The sequence below is a fragment of the Trichosurus vulpecula genome, chromosome 4 (genome assembly GCF_011100635.1).
Source record: "Trichosurus vulpecula isolate mTriVul1 chromosome 4, mTriVul1.pri, whole genome shotgun sequence".
Classification (NCBI taxonomy): domain Eukaryota; kingdom Metazoa; phylum Chordata; class Mammalia; order Diprotodontia; family Phalangeridae; genus Trichosurus; species Trichosurus vulpecula.
In genome coordinates, this window is record NC_050576.1 from 416337079 (window position 1) to 416357815 (window position 20737).

Genomic DNA, 20737 nt, shown 5'->3' on the forward strand with positions numbered 1-20737 from the left:
TTCAGCTATTTCCCACCCTGGAGTCTGATCTCACCCCAGTTACCCAGTCATCCCAGTCCCATCAGGATCCACCCTAAACCCCTCTTCCCATCTCCCCAGACTACTCTAGCACCCTAGATTCCCCCCCACAACCTTTCTGTATATATGATCCATCTTGCCTCCGTGAAGGTGCTCAGATTCAATCTGGCCCACTTGTATTACAAGCGTCACAAATGCTCAGACTCTTTAGAGTCTACCCAATATGGTGAATCTTTAATAAACTTTTTTTTTACTTTGGCTGTAAGAAGTCTTGAGTCGAATTCATTCGGCTGGACCTGGTATGTCAGTATTTTGGGGTCTCAAGCACCCCTAAATCTCAACAATAGTAAACTTAAAATATACCTACGTATTAGTTAAAACATAAAGGAAACCTACATCTTGTTAAGTTTACACTAAATTATCTTTAATGACTTTGAAAGCTCTAGAAAATAAATATGAATAAAATCCTATTTCTTCAATTTCTGTGCAACATTACTAACAAGAAGTAAGTATGAAAAAAGGCTTGTGAACTTCAAAAAAGAAATTTGAATCAACAAGGAAAACTTTGTTGGGTTCATGAAAGTATGCAATCTTCAAACTAAGATAGTAATATAGGTTCTATCCCAAACTGTCTAGGATAAAACAATGACAACAAACAACAACTGACATGTAGGCTAGTATGTGTCCTAAGGATATTCTACCACTTGATTCAATTCCTGTTTATTTGGTTGTTTTTATGTATTAAAGCAGTACTTTTTGTTAGTGGATTTATGTGCTTCTAGTAGTCCAGCAATAGTGACACTTTAGATGAAGACTTGAGCTTGATTAATTGTTACAGGCGAGTTAGAGCCGACCCCCGCCCTCCTCGGACCTCCACACCCAGAGCCTGCTGAGGTAAACTCAGGGCTCTGAGATATGGGTGGAGCCAGGAGGAGGGGTCTTGCCTTTGTTGCCTCCGTAGCAATTCCAGGTCTTTGCCCGGACCTGCTTGACCACATGGTACTTCCGGCTCTTTGTCTGGGCTTGCCAGAGTACATGGAACTTCCGGTTCTTTATCTGGACTGCCTGACCGCAGAGAGCTTTGGGTTAGCTCGGGAAGAGAAGGGGCAGTCGTAATGCCTACATAACCAAAGATATAAAAGTTTGCTTTTAACCTGAATAAAACGGAGTTACTGTCCATCTTCGGCTCCTGCCTCATTCATTGTCCACAAGATCAGGTCCTTTGCTGGACAAAGGCCTGGGTGTTGGGGGATAACAGACCCCAACAAGTTGGGTGTTGGGGCAGAGGACCCCAACAATTAATAACCCCAAAATAGACACATAATCTACACAAGGAGTAGCTAAAGGTGAAGAGGTTTGAGGTTGAGGGGTGCTTGACACCCTAAAGTATCGACACACTGAGTGCTGCCAAAAGAATTCGACTCAAGCCTTCTCAGCTAAGGGAAAAGACAAAGTTTATTAAGGGTTTGCCATGATGGGTTGTCCTAAGAAATCCCACCCTTTGTGACGCCTGTTTTCACAAGCGTGCCAGATTAAATCTACTGAGCCAAATTGAATCTGAGCACCTTCATGGAGGCAAGATGGGGATTATATACACAAAGATTGTGGGGGGGATTGAGGGGTGGTCTGGGGTGACTGGGGGCGGGGTTTAGGGAGGGACTTGAGGAGGAGCTTGATGGGACTGAGATGAGGTCTGACTCCAGGGTGGGAAGTAGCTGAAGGCTACCTGGAGATGACAGACAATAGAGGGCTAGGGTATAGATATTTTGATCAGGATTAAGTGTGGGAAACAGCTGGACAACAGAGGGCTAGGCTAAGCAGAAACTTGGGCCCAACTATAATGTAAGGCCCATGGCCTTAGGGGAAGGCCAGATACAGTTGGAAAACTCAAGGAGAGTTCGAGGGGGCTCTCAGAGACTGTACTCCAGGTTCAAGGGGGTTCCCAGAGATTGTGCCCTCATCAAAGGCACTGCTTTATGGAATTATAAATTAACTTTTTAAAAAATGTGTATTGGAAGAACATGTAGCATGATGAAGTTATAATTTCTCCTAAACGGAAAGGACAATAAAATAAAATTAATGAATTAATTTTTATTGATACTTTTATAATGATTGCACATCTGCTAAAGTCCTCTTCTGATCTTTCATCATGGTATAAAGGTTACCCTGGATTCTTTAAAGGTAAACCAATAAAGCACAAACCCTGGCAGTTCACGTCAAGCTGGAATCAATCAATCAATCAAGAAACATTTATCAAGCATTACTATATGCCACGCACTGTGCTAAGTGCTTGGGATACAAAAAGAGGCAAAGGATAGTCCCTGCACTGAAAGAGCTTACCATCTAATGGGGACTATTAGCCTGCAAACAAATATACGTAGCAATAAAGAGAAGTGGAGCCCACCTGTGTAGCGAGACCCACATGTGGCAAAAGCCTTTTTGTTCTGTGGCTCAAAGGGAATCAGAATAGACATTTCTAGCCTCCTCTCTCCCATCCTTCTCCAAGGGAGATATTCATTCATGACAGAAGGGAAAACAGGAGGTTGGAGACAGAGGCCAACACTCTGCTCTCCTCAGAGAGAGGGAGTACTGGGCTATGAAGATGTTAAAGGTAAAAATGATGATTGTTAGGGGAATCATAGGTTTCTAGGGGTGCTCGAGACCCCAAAATACCAACACTCCAGGTCCTGCCGAAAGAATTCGACTCAAGCCTTCTCAGCCAAGGGAAAATTCAAAGTTTAGTAGGGATTCACCATAATGGGTTGCCTTAAGGAATCCCACCCTTTGTGACGCCTGTTTCCACAAGCGGGCCGGATTCAACCTACTGAATTAGATTGAATCTCAGCACCTTCATGGAGGCAAGATGGAGATTATATACACAAAGATTGTAGGAGAGATTGAGGGGTGGTCTGGGGTGACTAGAGGAGGGGTTCAGGGAGGGTCTTGAGGAGGAGTATAAGGAGGACCAGGTGAGGTCAGAGTCCAAGAACCAAGAGAATGTTGAATTAAGGGTTGGGAAGTAATTGAAGGCATGCATATCTATAGTAACAATAGAGGGCAAGGTTTAAGTAGAGATTTGGGCCTAATGATAATGTGAGGCTATAGTCTCGGGGAAGGCCAGATCTAGTTGGAAGATTCAAGGACAGTTCAAGGGGGCTCCCAGAGACTGTATTCCAGATTCGAGGGGGTTCCCAGAGACTGTGCCCTCATCATTCTAGACGTATATCTATTTGCTCCCTTACATATTCCTCATCTAGGGGATATGATAAGGCTCCATCCATTCTGATTGCTTTGTCATTTGGGAGTGAAGGGAGACCCCAAGCTCTCAATTCAAGGCTTGACACCTTCCCCACCAGTTCCACAATGAACACACATAGAGAAGAGCAAAGAAATCCATTTTTCCAAATCATAGCAAAACAGAATTTGGAAAAGTTATGCATCAGGGAATATATATCAGACAATATAGTGTAAAACAACTCTCCCATTGGGAGAGAAGTAACTTAGTTCAACCAAAAGAAAAGGTCCTGAATCTCACTAAAAGGAAAACTCCCCCAAATCTCTAGAATAGAAAGCTGGGAATAAGGACATCATGGAGCTGATGGTTCCTCTCATGTCTTCCCAGGGTCTTTTCCTTCCACAACCTGAAGTGGGATTGGTTTCTTCCATCTTCTCTCTCTAAGTTGGAAGCTGATTCAACAGCTTGATAAACACTTGAAGTTTGACCAGACCCAAAGAGGGGGACCACTGAGAACTGAAGTTCTCTGTCTTTTGCCAACTCTGCTCCACCCCTTTGTAAGTCAGGGTCTTCATCTTCACCAATAAGGAGAGAATCCCATACCAACAGGCTTTGGGACATGTCTGGCATATATGCAAAGCAAGCTATATACAGGATAAATATGAAATAATTAAAAGAGGGAATGCAATGGAATTGAGAGAGGTTGGAGAAGACTTCCTGTACGAGGTAGGAATTTTGTTGGGAGTTAAAGGGAGTCAGGGAAGTCAGTAATCAGAGCAGAGGAAAAAGAGCATTCCTGGCTTGGGGGACAGCCAGAGAGAGTGTCTGTAACTGAGAGAGGGAGTTTCTTGATTGTGGAACAGTCAGGAGACCAGGGTCAATTGAAAGAAAATTGTGTTGGTAAGCTGAAAAGGCTTTGACTCTGGGCCTGGTGAGATATTTTAAATCTGTTCTCCAATGACCAGCCTGGTTGATTTTAGAGAGCTTTATCATCAGGTTGGCTGTTTGGTGATCTTTGTTTTTTTTTTTTTTTTCCAGTCAAAGCAATTCTGTAAGACCATTTGCTAAGTTTCCATGGGTATCAAAAAAATTTACAGATTGTAGAAGTATTTGCATTCCTCTCTATATACACATCATTGTATCTAGATTATAGATCAAACTCGAACCATACCTGTATTTCACAAATATATGAAAGGGACTTCCAGGTCACATGAGCAATAAGATGAAGGACTAGACATTTTCCTCTAATTGTCATGCCCTCTCAAACCTATCCATAACATAAATTATTTATCAAAGATAAAGCAATTTCAGCTCTCTGAATGGTCTACAGAAATGTCAAAATTACAATCCTGAGTGGCACCAAAAGCAGATTAAAATGTAATTGAGAAATGTTTACCAAAATAAAGAAAAATATAATAAAACATAGACATATTAATTAGGCAACTAGGTGGTGCAGTATATAGAGTGCTGGGCCTGGAGTCAGGAAGAATTGAGTTCAAATCCAGCGTCAGACACTTACTAAGCTATATGACCCTGGGAAAGTCATTTAACCCTGTTTGTCTCATTTTTCTCATCTGTAAAATGAACTGGAGAAAGAAATGGCAAACCACTCTAGCATCTTTGCCAAGAAAACGCCCAAAAAAGGTGGGGCAGAGAGTTGGACAGGACTGAAAATGACTAAACAACAACAATGTTAATTTGTGGTTTTTCAAATCAATATTTGGCCTAGAAGGATCATTTTCCATTTGAATTGGATACTGTTGATCTAAGGTTATTTGGGGCAGATTAGTTCCTAGTAAGTGCAAGGACTTACTGAGCCCTTTTCAAGACTGCTCATCCACCTTTGACATCCACCTGTCACCCAAATCTCACCTTCAGCTCCAAGAAACTGTAGCATATGCAGTGGCCATCCCCCATTTTTGGAAAAAAAACAAACTATCTCTGTAGACGGACTAAAGCAGGAAGAGGGTGTCAAGTGGTAAAATAAATGACCAAACTCACAGAGACTATGCAACCACTGTTAACTCTGAAAATACCAAAGAGCTCACACAGGTTATCACAATCACAGTTAACTCTGAAAAAGAAAAGAAAAGAAAAACAAAATCAAAGAGTTAACAGCTGTCATAAGCAAAAAGCTTTCTTTGTTCCACCGAAGGAAGGAAACTAGACCCGTGTGCCAGGGTATCCTCTAGGACAACACTTGCTTTAGTGAGGCCAAACCTTGATACATAGTGCAGAAGCCTACGTCAGGAGTGGGGAACCTGTGGCCTCCAGGCCACATGTGGCCTTCTAGGTCTGTGGGTATGGCCTTTTGACTTGAGTCCCAAGTTTTACAGAACAAATCCTTTTATTAAGGGGATTTTTTCTGTGAAGTTTGGATTCAGTCACAGGGCCACACTTGAGGACCTAGAGGGCCACATATGGCCTTGAGGCTGCAGGTTCCACAACCCCCGTCTACACAGTAAGCTGTAGCTGTGACAATGAGGGGTAACAGTAACAATGGGACAAGTTTGGCTCTTAGCAGGGCTTCATGATGGGAGCATGGTTCTTGCAGTGTTTGTCCAGCTCAGAGATCATCTGGGGCTGATGTGAAACAATTCTGGGATTTTGCTGTGGCGGAATTCATCCAGAGGGTGAGCACAGAGGATTGTTGTTATGCCAAGCCTAGCGTACTGCTTGCTTGCTAGGCCTTAGCTCTGGAAAATGGGGTGTTTCTTAATGGTAAAGGAGTAAAAAGAGAGGGGTCGTCTTGGCATGGGAATTCTGACAAGGGTAAATCAACGGGCCTCAAACCCATTGGTGAGTTAGGGGGATTTCTTCCCAAGTATGTGAAGACTTCCCCTCAAGGAATGGGCATACGAGAACGATTTGTTCCAAAGTCCATGAAGGTGGCTGAAGCAGGTGCTGTGGAGTGCTTAAAGCTTGGTCAGACATCAAAAACACCAAAGTCATCCACTGCATCCCAGGCCATCACCAATCATTGTGATTTTTGTCTTGCCACTAAACTTGGATGACTCTGGAAGAAAGAATAAGGCTGACAACTTCGTGCAGCTCTGCCCTACTTAAATCACCTGCAAGGCAAGACATCACCCTCATGATGTCATGAAGGATGGCAGGAACCCAAAAGATAACTAAAAACATAAAAATAACTAATGCCTACCCTGAGCTCACTCAGCATCCCTCCCCTACTATATCACAAACAGGGAGGCTGGACATACATGATCCAACGCATGGATTTGCAACAAAACCTAGCCCCACCCTCATACATAGGACCTTTTTCTAGTGCCATGAAGATCCCAACTCCAAGTTATAGAAGTTTCCATACCAGTCATAGCCAGTTAGCCCCTCAGCAGTTCTCCAAGGGGAGAAACTTGTTGGGACTGCAACAGTCAACCATCGCTGCCAGGAGCTGGATTGTAAAAGATCTCTTCACAAGAGTAGAAGAACAGAGGGAAAAGGCTTGTCTTTCAAGTCCACATATCTGGACTTGAAATAGAGCTTGACCCCACACATATACCCCTCCTCTCAGAAACTCAGAAACCCAAACTACAGAAATTAACCCCATAACAACAGTGCTATAAGACTCTGAACTGTCAGTAATGGGCTAGAGAACTGAGTTACTTGGGGGGGGGGGGGGGGCAGGGCAGGACATTAATAAAGGACATTGTTTGTGTGAGGGGGTGGGACAGGTAGAGGACTGTGCAGCACTCCACTAAGCCTGAGGAAAAAGAGCTCTGCATTCAACTAGGGCCAGTTCTGTCTGTCCAAAAGTCACTTGGGGCAGAGACTAAGGCTGGTGAACCATGAATCGTCAGTGTGGGAAAAGACCCTTTGAGATCCAGCCCCTAAGGAAACCATCAGCAGATGGAAGATAAGCAGAAAGTGAGCATTAGAGGAAAATAGGTGGTAAAAAAAACAAACAAACCTGAAATTACCAAACATCTCAGAAAGAAAAAAACCCAGAAAGATAGAACATAAGCAGACAATAGCAGAACAAAGACAATATTAAGAATACGTCATCCATACCCACTAAGTGCAGGCATCTATGAACAAATACTGCAAAAAAAAAAACCAAAGAAAGTCAATCTAACATTAATGAGACAGAGGACCCTGTGGAATGCGAAGGGAACACGGATCCATAACATGCTGTTCCTGAGACGTTCAAAAAAGAAATGAGAATTATAAGAATAGAATTTATGGCCTGAACAGCAAAAATAATGGGTAGAACAGAAAAACTAGAATCTGCAATGGCAAGTCTCATCGAAGAAACAAATGAGAGAGAATAAGACATTGGGAATCCAAAAAGACAGAAGTTAATTAACAAAAGTTAATTTATTTATTTATGCGTAAGTAAACAGAAAAATAATCTAGAAAAAGAAAAGCAATCCCCCCAAAAAAAATTACACTAAAAGAAAATATGCTTGCTATCCAAGCAAAAACATACTGATCTCAATAGGATGTGTAGAGACAACCTAAGGATCATGTCCCCCAGAAGAAATTGACAAGATGAAAAATGTAAGCGCTATAACACAAGAAATAATACAAGAGAACTGCCCAGAACTTCTGAATGCAGAAAATGAAAAGAATTCACGGATCAACTCCAGGGAGAAAAAAAGAAGAACAAGGCCATACACTCCAAGTAGTTAAATTTAAAAATATAGTGGTTAAAGATAACAATTAAATTCAGAAACAATGAGTTCTGCAACTGAGCAGGATAAAGACTTTCAAATAAATTAGAATACCACATGTCTATTCTTCACCAAGCAAAAAATGCAGAAGTGATCTGAGGAGCACTGGAGGCTGAGAAGCAACCCAGAATGGCCCGCCCTGCAAATGTGAGCTTATCCATAAAAGATAAACTTCAATAATAGAGAAGCATCTGAAATATTCTTAGAAAGAAAACCAGAACTGAAGAGGATATTTGCTTCTTGAACACACCAGAAAACGGAAATGCAGGAGGAGTGAACTGATGCAGTAGCTAAGAACAGCAACAGACTGAGAGCAGGGAGACAAGTAAGAGACTTCTTTCTAAATGTACACAAGGAGATGGAGGTAGGAGCAGAAGTCTAATGGAGGAAACAAGGAAAAGGTGGGCCTAGAGCATCACGGATAGAATCTGAAAACACTCCACCTGCAGGCGAATCAATTTTTGTGTGTGTGACTACTTTACAAAACGAGAGAGTACATGAAAAAGGGTGGGGAAGCAGGGGAATAAAGGGGAATGTGTGATGTGCTTGCATCAAATCAAGGGAAAGCAATGAAGGGAAGGGGATCCCTATGGTCTCAGGATGAGAAGAACCTACTGGGGTGTGGGTGAGGAGGAGGGAGGAAAGGATTGAAAAGGAAGGGAAAGGAGGGAAAGTAGGAGGCCTTGCTTTGGTGGTAGATGGAGATTCCACTGATAAATATTCATTTGGGTGAAGAGAGATGCTTTAAGAATGTAGATGGAGAAAAATGATTTTATAGAGCTAGAAAAAATAATAATAAAATTCATCTGGAGGAACAAAAGGTCCAGAATATCAAGGGAATTAAGAAAAGAAATGCAAAGGAAGGTGGCCTAGCCATACCAGATCTTAAATTGTACTATAAAGCAGTAATCATCAAAACTACTTTGTACTGACTAAGAAAAAGAGTGGTGGATGACTGGAATAGGTTAGGTACACGAGGCACAATAGTCAATAACTACAGTAATCTGCTATTTAATAAACCCAAAGACTCCAGCTTCTGGGATAAGAACTCGCTATTTGTAACAACAATGTGGCTTGCCGCTACTGTGGCTGTGTAAGGCCAACAACACCAGCATACACAAGAACTGCCACCACAGGTTCTTTGATCTCCTTTTCTAAGGAAAGCAACTTTAAGGCATTAACAATCTCACTTTAATCAAACATACGTATATCATTCACTTAGTTCAGGGGGAAAAGCCAGCATTCTGAACTTCAGAGAGAAAACAAACAGAAATTATAAACATACATTATATAAACAGAGTAAATAACACAAATCAGTCTATCCATAGCAATACATAATTACCAGAGAAGCACCAACACCTGGGTTTTTTTGAAGTGGGGGTGGGGAGGTGCTCCTTGACAATAGCTACCCAGACTCTCCTCTGGTCAAATCACACAACACTCTTCCAAAATGCCAGCCTCTAAGTTTATATACCCTTCTTAGGGCCTGTAGGCTTCACACCTAATCAGCAAGAGAGTGTGGACCTGGGGCTTTGTACCTAGCAAGACTTAATCAAAGGCACTTGATTACTTTAGCATTCTAAAAGAGAAAACAGTAAAAAAAAAAAAAAAACAAACAAAAAAAACCAGTCCCACCTTAATTATCATTACACTATTTAACAAAAACTGCTGGGAAAACTGGAAAATAGTATGGCAGAAACTAGACATAGATCAACCTCTTACCAAGCTGTAACAGCAATTACTTGCAGCTGTCATGTGAGTGTAAGACCAATAACATCAGCACACAGGAGGGCTGCTAGCACAAATTCTTTGATCTGCTTTTCTAAAGGAAAGCAACCTTAAAGGGGTCAACAATCTTACTTTAATCAAGCGTGTGTGTGTGTGTGTGTGTGTGTGTGCGCGCGCGCGCGCGCGCGCGCGCGTGTAAATAATTCACTTAGTTCAGAGGAAAAGTCAGCACCCTGAACTTCAGAGAAAACACAAACAGAAATTACAAGCAGAAATTATATAAACAGAGCAAATACAAACAGCAAAGACCAACAGACAGGGCTTCCAACTGTCTAACTAAAAGCTATATATATATAGTTACCAAAGAGAGAAGCACCAACATCTGGGTTTTTCAAAGCTGGGAGGCTCCTTAAAGGCTACCTAGAATCTCCACACCAACACGCTTCCAATGAGTGAGCCCCAAAGCAAAATGCTAATCTCAGAGTGTATATACCCTTATTCAGGGCCAAAGGGCATCATAACCCTCGTGACCCAGACTTATGTGACTCAGGCTTCCATATGGCTCAGGTTCAAAGCAGGTCACATAGGCCTGTTAAGGGGTGGGGAAAATCTTCAAATTGTATTAACATTACACAAGATAAAGTCAAAGCGGGTATATGATTTTGATATAAAGGCTGATTCTTTAAGCAAACTAGAGGAGCAAAGAATAGCTTACCTGTCAAAGTTATGGAGAAGGGAAGCACGAGCCAGAAAACATTATGAAATACAAAAGGGATGATCTTGATTACATTAAATTGAAATGTTTTTGCACAAACAAAGCCAATGCAACAAAAGGGAAGTAGAAAGCAGGGAAATAATTTTTATAGCTAGTGTCTCTGATAAAAGCCTCATTTCTAACATATATAGAGAACTGAGTCAAATTTATAAGAATACAAATAATTCCCCAGTTGATAAATGGTCAAAGAATATGAACAGGCAGTTTTCAGATAAAGAAATTACAGCTATCTATAGTCATATGAAAAAATGTTCTAAATCACTATTGATTAGAGAAATGCACATCAAAACACTCTGATGTACCATATCACATCTATCAATCATTCTGTAAAGCAATTTGGAGCTGTTCGCAACAAATCATTAAACTATGCAAACCCCTTGAACCCAAATAACCCACTACTAGGCCAATAGCCCTGAGACTAAATACAGAAAGGACTGATGTGTACAATGTGTACCAGAATAGCAACACTCTTGGAGCAAAGAACTGGTAACAAAATGAGTGCCCATCAATTGGGAGGTGGCTGAAAAAATTACGGTATAGAAATATAACTTATTTGTTATGAGGGTTAATTTATGGAAGCAGTGTGTGATAAGAGGAGTTGTGATAATGATACCAAAAAATAAAGAAAAAAGTATTAATGAAATATTACAAAAATACACAGAGGAGAGAAGAATGTTCAAAAAGGGACATAAGCAAGAAGAGTTTTAGAACTACCAAGTTAAGTTGGATACATACATATAAAAAATGCCAAAAAGCTAAACTGTATGTAACAAAGATTTATGATGTTATATACCATTCTTTTTTTCTGTTCTTCACATAAGGAAATTTCATGGCTTTTTTATATGTGTCAAGTTCACACGAAGAATTTTTTAAAATTAAAATCTCCAGGAACCAAACAGTATATACCTCTATGTGGACGTAGCATTAGGTTTTCTCTTGTCAGTAACACAATGATGCTAACTGCGATGTGGTAACTTACAAATAGTTGATACATAATACGTATACATATTTGTAGAATTAATACTAGAATATTTAATAATTTTGCATAAATATGTAATTCTGTCTCATAAAAACATAGGGAAGATAAATGAGACTACTAATTTATTGAATTCGCATTTACCGAGTGAATCCAAAGTAACCGACATTTTGATTGAAGAAAATCAGCTGAAGAATATATACATATACACAAAATTGTTCTTGCTCACAGAGCACGAACATAAAGAATATCTTATACCCAGCTTTATACTGAAACACTGTGGATACAGATATCTCTCAAAAAGGTCTAAAACAGATTGAAAGAATAGTAGGTCACTCACAACTGCAATGTAGTTCAAATGTTTTATATAGCATATTACTTTCATATTATTTGGGACACATGGTCTCTGAATGACCTTGAAATGAATACCCAACAAATATTTTAAGTCTATTTCTAAATTTAACTGTGCCATGCACTCATATTAGTAATCTAATTAATCTCCAGGGAGCCTGTTACTCATTTAACAAATGCTGGGTACATTTTTTCAGGGTATCATCTTTCAAGTACTGGCACAGCGGCAGCTTCCATGACTATTCCAGTTTCCTACAATGACATAGTAGCATTTAATGAGAGACCTGTGGGTTAGATGGGAAGCAAGAGTTCCATGCTATGAAAGATTTGTGATAGCTCTGATATTTTTTCTTTTCTCTGTTCAAAAACTGGATCACAAAGAGCTTTTAAGTTACAGAAAAAATTAAAACCGAATATTAGTACTCTTTAAAACTGAATCGTCTCAGGTGGCTATTAAAATGAATGAAGTGTTAAAGTGTATCTGAGGTTCACTATTTTACGGGAAAGGAAAGTTCCCTTGGAGTCAAAAATATGGTCTGACTAAGAGCACCTGTCTACAAAACTGGATAATGTATCAACCATGCAAGCTCTACTCAACTTGATTGACTTTTATGAACGATTATGTAATGCTTATGTTTTCAATTGTCAAGGCAGTATTTATATCCTAAGGGACTATGTTAGAAATCAAGCAGTAGTGAAAATGGAGAGAACAAAACCATTAGTGTATATCATAAATTACTGGATAATAATGTTACTGTCCCAAAATTGAAACTTGGCAGTTTAACAAATAGGGCTGCTGGCGTAGTGATGCTTTATATGTAGGGGCTAATGCATAGATTGTGCTTCATTTAAGAAAGCAGTTCAATTCCCAGGGCTGCCAAATAAACCTTTCAAAAGTAGAAGAAAAAGAAAATAACACAATGCGTGTACAGCACAACAGACAGGAAAGTGGGGGGGATGGGGATAAGAGAGGGGGGAGGATAGAAAAGAGGGCAAATGGGGGGAGGGGTAATCAGAAGCAAACACTTTTGGGGTGGGCCAGGGTCAAAGGAGAGAATAGAATAAATGGGGGGCAGGATAGGATAGAGGGAAATATAGTTAGTCTTTCACAACATGACTATTATGGAAGTGTTTTGCATGACTATACATGTATAACCTATATCAAATTGCCTGCCTTCTCAATGAGGGTAGGTGGGGAGGGAGGAAGGGAGAGAATGTTTTGGGTTTTTTTTTTAACTTAAAGTTTTAAAAAACGAATGTTAATCAAGGCAATTCTACATTGATTACACCAACTTGATTTTTCATTAAAATAGAATTTTGGAAATGGTGACTGGCAATACATATCATTTCCATTAAAGAAGAATGTTTGCCCTTAGTAACATTTGGTGATACTATAAATGTATGTTAAATCAGTGTTCACTGAATTTTAATACTAAGGTTACATCAGAGTTAACTTTTAATATTTAATAAAGATATGGAATTCCTTTTCTTATGTTAACCAACTTTAAAATGTAATGCATCTCCAAATATATCAAGAATATTAAGATTGTCCAGACGAACTAGAGACTAATAGGAAAAATTCAAGCCTAGACCTTAATAAGAGTGAGTTCTAACGTAAGGAGGCATGAATTAAATAATATTGTACTGAGCATAAAAAATAAAAGTTAATCGTGGGAAGGCACATCAAATTTTCTTAAGGATGGATGGAACTCTGCTTTCATTACACTTTTTAAAGGTCATTCTTTCCCTCTTTTCCTACTTTTAAGCATCATTGAGCAGATTTTGATTACTTTCTGTTGCTACCAATTTGGTGTCCCGCTGCAGCTCTATTCTCTTACATCATTTTGCCATTGAGGTGACACTGGGTTTCAAAGCCTATACCAGCAGAGTCCAAAGTTGGCAGGTCCTAAAATGTCAGAAAGGCTTCCAGTATGACTCTGGTGACTGATTTTATGTCAGTTATTTGAGGACCAGTTTACCTAAATTCAGAAAGGCTCATCACAAGCTTGGCTACCAAGTGATGAATTTTCAGCCACAACAATTTTAAAAAGACCATCTATTAAGGCATAGAAGAGGCTGCAATTTGTGTCTTTGAACATTGATCAAGTCAGATCCTAGAAACACTGAAGTACTTACTAATTTAGTAATCTTCTTTCCTTATGTTAGATTTGCCAATACCTTACCATCCATTTGACTGGAATAAAGGATCTATAAGATTTTTAGAAAATGTTAATAATGTGCAGTATGTATTAGCTTTCTAATTATTATGATATCACTCCAAAAAACCCTAAAGCCTTGCTGCTGCCTGAATCTGAGACACTTTCTCAGTGTCTTTTAACTTCTATCATCTTTAAATAGTTGAAGGAAAAATCAGATCAGTTATAAGACTGCATCTCATGTGCGGCTGCTTGCTCTTCTCTTTGTTAAAAAAAAAAATCATTGTTCCTCTAGGATCTATGGATTCTATTGATTCCTACAATAGTATTAATCTCATTAGAATTCATGAGCCCTAATAACTTTCTTATTGCCAATGGAAAAGAAGGGTTAACAATTTCTGGCTCTATAATTGAGGTTTTTTTTTCATAAAAGCTGTTTCTCTTCAGTTGGTTGTGGTTTCTCAGAGAATTCAATACAATGACAGGCATCTAGTAGTCATAAAAAAAGGAGAGATCAGTTTTTATTGAACAGATAAACTGAAAAAGGTTTAAAAAAGATGAACAGAAGGTAAATATATTAAAAAGCTGATCTTGTATAGGAATAAATTTATTTACAGTTTTGTATCTTTTTTCAAGTGCCTACTTTCACAATTACTAAGCCAATGCTATTATTTTCTACTCATATTTGTTTTCCTTCCTTTTTTCATCTCTTCCTTCAGTCCTGCCCTTCCTTCTTCCCTCCCTCCCTTCACTTCCTGCTATTCTCTCCCCTATTATATTATTATTATATTTTTATATTATATTATTATTGTACTTCTTTCTCTTTCTTTCCTTTTTGTAGCCCTTATGTCAGAATTTCTCACAATCCACAGGGCCCAGATTTACTTTGGGAAAAGTCTTACTTCTCTGGCTACTAGACTCCACTGACTTCCAGTTGGAATGCACTATATATGTTGAAAGCATCCACTGAGAAATTGTGAGTACCCTACACATTTATATAGACCTATCAGAGATAGTTTTATCTCCATCTGAATTTCCTTAGGTATTAACAGGGAACCACTAAAAAAAATTATGGCTTGCCCTATGTGCAAAGTGACCTTCTGAAGGAATTTTCATTTAAGACAGTCTAGTTTATTACCTGAGAAGGAGGAGATGAATTTCAGTCAGCCACAAGTTTCTGATCTCTGTTAAGAGAACCATGGGAGGGCCAAGAACTGGAAATTGAGGGGATGCCCAACAATTGAGGAATGGTTGAACAAGCTGTTGTATGTGAATGCAATGGAATACTATTGTGCTACATGAAATGATGAGCAGGCAGACTTTGGGAAAACCTGGAAAGACTTACATGAACTGGAGCTGAGCGAAGTGAGCAGAACCAGGAGAACATTGTACGAGGACTGATTTTGATAGACTTAGCCCTTCTCAGCAATTCAAGGACCTAAAACTTTTCCAAAGGACTCATGATGGAAAATGCCGTGCACATCCAGAGAAAGAACTATGGAGTCAGAATGCAGAGTGAAGCAGAATCTTTTCCCTTTTGTTTTGTTTTGATTTGATTCTCATGGTTTCTCTCACTCATTATAATTCTTCTATTCAACATGACTAATGTGAAAATCTGTTTAATAGGAATGTATGTGTAGAGCACATATAGGATTGCAAGCCATCTTGAGGAGAGAAGGGCTAGGGAGTGGGAGAAACTTTAAAACTTTTGGAAATGAATGTTGAAAACTGTAAAATAAATTAAATATTTTTAAGAGAACCTTGGGAGCTCTTTGGGGACTGGAAGGGGAGCTCATTTTTTTCTTTACCTTTATTATTATTATTATTATTATTGTTACTTTTTTTAGAGTTTTCTGTGTATTAATTCTTTTACAGCAGAACACTCAACACAGATCATCGTAACTGTCAAGTAGTCAGCTGTGCAAAATGGTATATATAGTGCTTAAGTACAAATGGGAGACATGATTTTTAAAAAACAAACAATTAAATACAAATTTATGGTCCTACAAAAGAGCATTTAAACTAGATGGTCCAAGTTGATCTGCCTTCTTGGACCCACAGTAACTGTTATTTTCCAAAAAACCAATAGAATCAATATACAGAATCATTATCAGTTCCACTGTGTGAATAATGGATCACAATAATGAGTCTCTTTTTCTAAGAGCCTTTCCTGGCTCTCCTACAAACATGATCTGGCCTGGATAAAAGCACAAGAATTTCTTGAAGGTCAATGGTCCAAAATGCTAAGTATGGTTAAGTATTCTACATGATCTATATTCACTGGTTCCTTTTTCAGTTAGGATATACTTAGATTACTTTCTTCAATTCATCATACAGGACAAGCAGGAAAGCTCCACCCATGTCTCAAAGAACATTAGACCAGGCACTGCTGAAGAAAGCTTTGCCACACTCATCTTTAGTAATCTTCTGCCAGCAGTCAATTGTCCCAGCGTACATGATATCAGCACCTTTGCACCCATGCTGAATCATCATTTGCCACCTCATTGTATCAAAAGGACAGGATAAAACACGGGCTACAGCAGTCACTGATTGTGCAATTGTCCAGCTTATCACAATATAAGTGTTCTTCAGCTCTGGGAGCATACCTTTTGCTGTATCATAGATTCCAAAGTAAACTGCGCTGAGATGTTGAAACCTTGATACAAGCCACGAATTCCATCAGACTTGGTGATTTTCACAAGGCAGTCTCCCAGGCCTTCTCTCTCAGTGTCAGATTTCCCAACATTAGCTGCCAAGTGGGTTCTCGCAAAATCCAAGGGGTAGACAAAGCAGAGAGAAGTGGCTCCAGCTGCACCACCAGAGGCAAGATTGCCAGCAAAATACCTCCAAAACTGCGTGCGCTTGTCCACTCCTCCCCAAAACGTCCACTTATATTTATCCTTAAATGCAAAGTTAAGGGCCCGGGTGGGGAAATATCGGATGACATTTGCTGTTACCGCCAAAAGGAAAGCACCTCTGGTTCCTTTGGAATTCGGACTATACAATCCACTATGCCTTTGTACTGTCTATCTGCAGCAATTTGTTTACTTGCATGCTGCACCTGCAATCGTAGCTTAACTCTCTCGATGGGGGCCACTGAAGTCTTGGAGACAGCAGCGGCGATGCTACTGACCAGGAAGTCCTTGGTGAAGGAGATGGCCTGCTCCATTCAATCTCCCTACTAGTTACATAGGGGGAAGGTGTTGGAGTTGGAGGAAGAAAGCTGGTGCTATTGTTACTTTTCAAACTTTAATTTCGTTCTTTCATAATTGGTTTTTGGTTGGGACAGTCCCTTGTAAGTGCAATATATATAGCTGTCTCACATGTGGCTTGACTTTTTATTTCAACAGATATCATCTGAGATCTGGCCCATCAAGGGTCTAGGGAGTTTGTGATTTCTACTTTTGTGCATAGGAGGAGGAGAGTTTTGGCTACAACCCCAGGTGGCAACCAAGTAAGTTCCAGACAACTATGATGGACAATCACTCCTTCATTCGCCTATCTCCAAAAGAGGTCTGGGGCTAAAACTATTGCCTAAAGGAATGATGTCCTTTTAAGAGTACAGAATAAAAGCCCCTTTCCCTGGTTCTCTAAAGGGAAGGATGACAGCTTACTTTTGAATACCTTAGCTCTCTCTTATCAAATGTTTGTTGCACACAGAAGACAATCACTGAAAAACAACACTGAACCTGATGGAAGATGTGCAAGATCTTCTGGAGGGTATTACTGAAGCTGACCAGAGGGGTTCTTCCCAAAGAGGGAGAAGGTTGATCCTTTAGGTCATATCTACTAACAGTGGACTCCTTCCTGGGCTCCCTTCTCTTCTCCCTCTATATTTTCACTTGGTGACCTGATCAACTCCTATGAATTCAATGATCATTTCTATGTTGATGATTCTCATCTCTACTTATTCAACCTAATCTCTCCACTGACCTCCAGTCTCAACATCTCCAATTGCCTAGTGAACATGTGTTTTTTTAATTTTACTTTATTTTGATTTTGCCCTAATATTTCTTGTAGTATCTCTGCATCTCTTGGTTCTATACTATTTTTTCAATGTCTCGCTTTATTCGATTTTTTCATGTTCTATACTAAACCACTATCTTTCAAATTTTTCTTAAGCATTAAATGGTATTAATTATCTTTCCCTTTAATAATTTTTTAAAGTTCTCCAACAACTTTGGGATTTCTTAGTGTGCTTTCATTCTTTTTTAGGTGATTCTAGTTGTAATAGTTTCAGTATTACTCCCTTCTTTTTATGGAAATTGTTCCTCATGTTCTTTAGTTTCATAGTAATTCTTCATTGTACTAGGAATTCTTTTTGGTTTGTTAAATTCCCGTTTTCTTCTGTTTGTGTGAGTAGAGTTATTATTTGTGAGAATTTCTTCTCCCCTTAAAAAAAAAACAACTCCATTTCTTCCTGTTTTGAGGTGATGAGAAGGAAGGAGGGAAGCAAGTATTTATTAAACATCTACTATGTGCCAGACACTTACAAATATTATCTGTCCCATTTGATCCTCGCAACACTTCTCCCCTCATACAATGAGGTGCTATTATCTCCAGTTTACAGTTGAGGAAAATGAAGCAAACAGATATTCAGCAATTTACCCAAAGTCACATAACTAGAAAGTGCTTGAGGTCAAATTTGAAGCTTGGTCTTCATGATTCCAGGGCTAGCATGCTATTCACTGCACAGCCACCTAACTAAAGTTTAGGGTTAGATTCAATCTCTCATTCAGCCTGTGTGGGATGTGAGACCTTCACCAGTTATATTTATAATAAGGAGCCATCTCAGCGTGGGAACAGAAATAAATTTTATTCAATTCTCGAGAACTGGGCATCCCCCACTAGAACAAATCCAGCAAGGGAGGTGCCTTACAAAAGGCGAAGTGCCCATAATTATACCTAACACAAGAGAATTCCCACCCACCTCTGACCCTTCTCACCATTGGCTGGGCTTACAATCTGAGCATGAAAGCTAGACAAAGAACCGGGAAATTGAGGGGCACAGAAACTCCAATTAGTTAATGATTACAACTGAGGTGACATCTATAAATCTAAAGAAGGAGAATAGGATAAGGGGAGGGGGAAACTCTCTCCATTCTTTACAGTAGAGAAAAATAGGTCATTATGACCCTGTTCTTACTAACCAAATCTTTAAACCAGAACCAGAAGAAAGAACAAAAAGTTTCAGGGTAAACTTACCCAGAGGCTGAGCCATCAGACTCTCACTGCCTCAGAATTTTTCCACTTCCTTTTTTCTTGATTTTTAAACATTTCTTAGTATAGATATAGATATATATTTATACATATCTTCCCTGTGAAGTCTTCACATTTTATTTACCTCACACAAGCCCTTAGGAAGAGCCTATGGATCTTCCATTAGGTTCAATGAAATGATTGCCAACCCTGGATCATCTTAATTGTCTGCTTTCTCGAATTCTTGCTCCCTGACTTCTAGCCAGTTTTCCAGGCCCACATTCAATCTCCCTACTAGATATTTCTACATACTTCCTTAAGTTTGGAAGCACGTCCCATTAGTTCTAAAGTAAGACTCATAAAGCACAACAATTCCATGAATTCATGACATGCTTTTTCACTTCTTCCCCTTTGCTTTTTGGGCAACTCAGCCCAGCGCCTCTGCCTCTGCCTCTGTGTCTGCTTTTGCCTCTGCCACTGCAAAGGAAGGTAAACGTTGATGGTTTAAAGCTGCCTCGTTAACTTGGGTTTTACTGGCTAGATCTCTTTCTCAAAGGTGAAGTCTTAAACCCATTTCACTGTGGAGCTCAGAGATGGGACAACAATAGGTCCCTGTCCAAGCACCACTTAATGACTATTTTAGGGGCCCTCCTGGCTCAGAATGAATGTAAATAGTAACTGTTTCTCTTTTGGCCAACAACCCTGAGGGTCTTCCCCTCCCAGTTTGATTTTTTTTTTTATTAAAGGGGCCATCCCTTGATTCCCTTCTTAAAGAGTCCTGTTCCCTGAATGGGCATTACCTCACTCAAAGTGAGAACCTGAAAAAATCTTAGCCTAAAAGGGCCAGGGTATCCCATTGTATCCTGGCCCATCTCCAGTCATCCTGATGAATATCTGGTCACTGGACCCAGATGACTCTGGAGGAGAAAGTTAGGCCGGTGACCTTGCACAGCCCTCCCTCACTTGAATCAAAGTCAAGTGCAAGTCATGTCATTATCTGCCCGATGTCATGGTCCTGTTCGAGAACGAAGGAAAAACACAACAACAATAATAGTATTCCCTAACCAGGGGATGTCCTCTTTCCTGACTCCCATTTCTATTTCACTGTCCCATTTATCAAGGCAGCTGGAAAGCTGTCTCTTCAAAGGAGTCTTTCATGTTACCCTACCTGCCTGTGATCTTTATTTTTTCTTCTCTGAACTTTCAGAGTACTTTGTGATCATAGGCAGCACCCATTGTAGGATGGAAAGAACAATGATTCTGGAATCAAAAGACCTGGCTTCAAATTCCAGTTATAAAACTAACTCTGTGACCCTAGGCTAATCATCTGACCTTTCTAGAATGTTAGTTTCCTCATCTGTAAAAAAGGGGTGATAGCATTTGCATTGCCTGTTTTATAGAGTTGTTGCTATGAGGAAAACTTAACGTATGACATAAATATGAACTATTACTGCTCCTTATATACTTATTACACTCTGTTTTACACTGATTATATGTTTTGTGTACATTTACCTTTCCTGCTATATTATGAAACAATAATAATGGCTAACATATAGTTTTATGTAGTTTTTAAGGTTTGCAAAATATTTTACAAATGTAATCTCATTTTAT

General features: G+C 39.5%; 1 pseudogene; it reads right to left on the reverse strand.

The window, feature by feature from the left end:
• Positions 1 to 16234: 16234 nt before the first annotated feature.
• On the reverse strand, positions 16235 to 17096 carry LOC118847778 (annotated as a pseudogene).
• Between the last annotated feature and the right edge of the window lie 3641 nt (positions 17097 to 20737).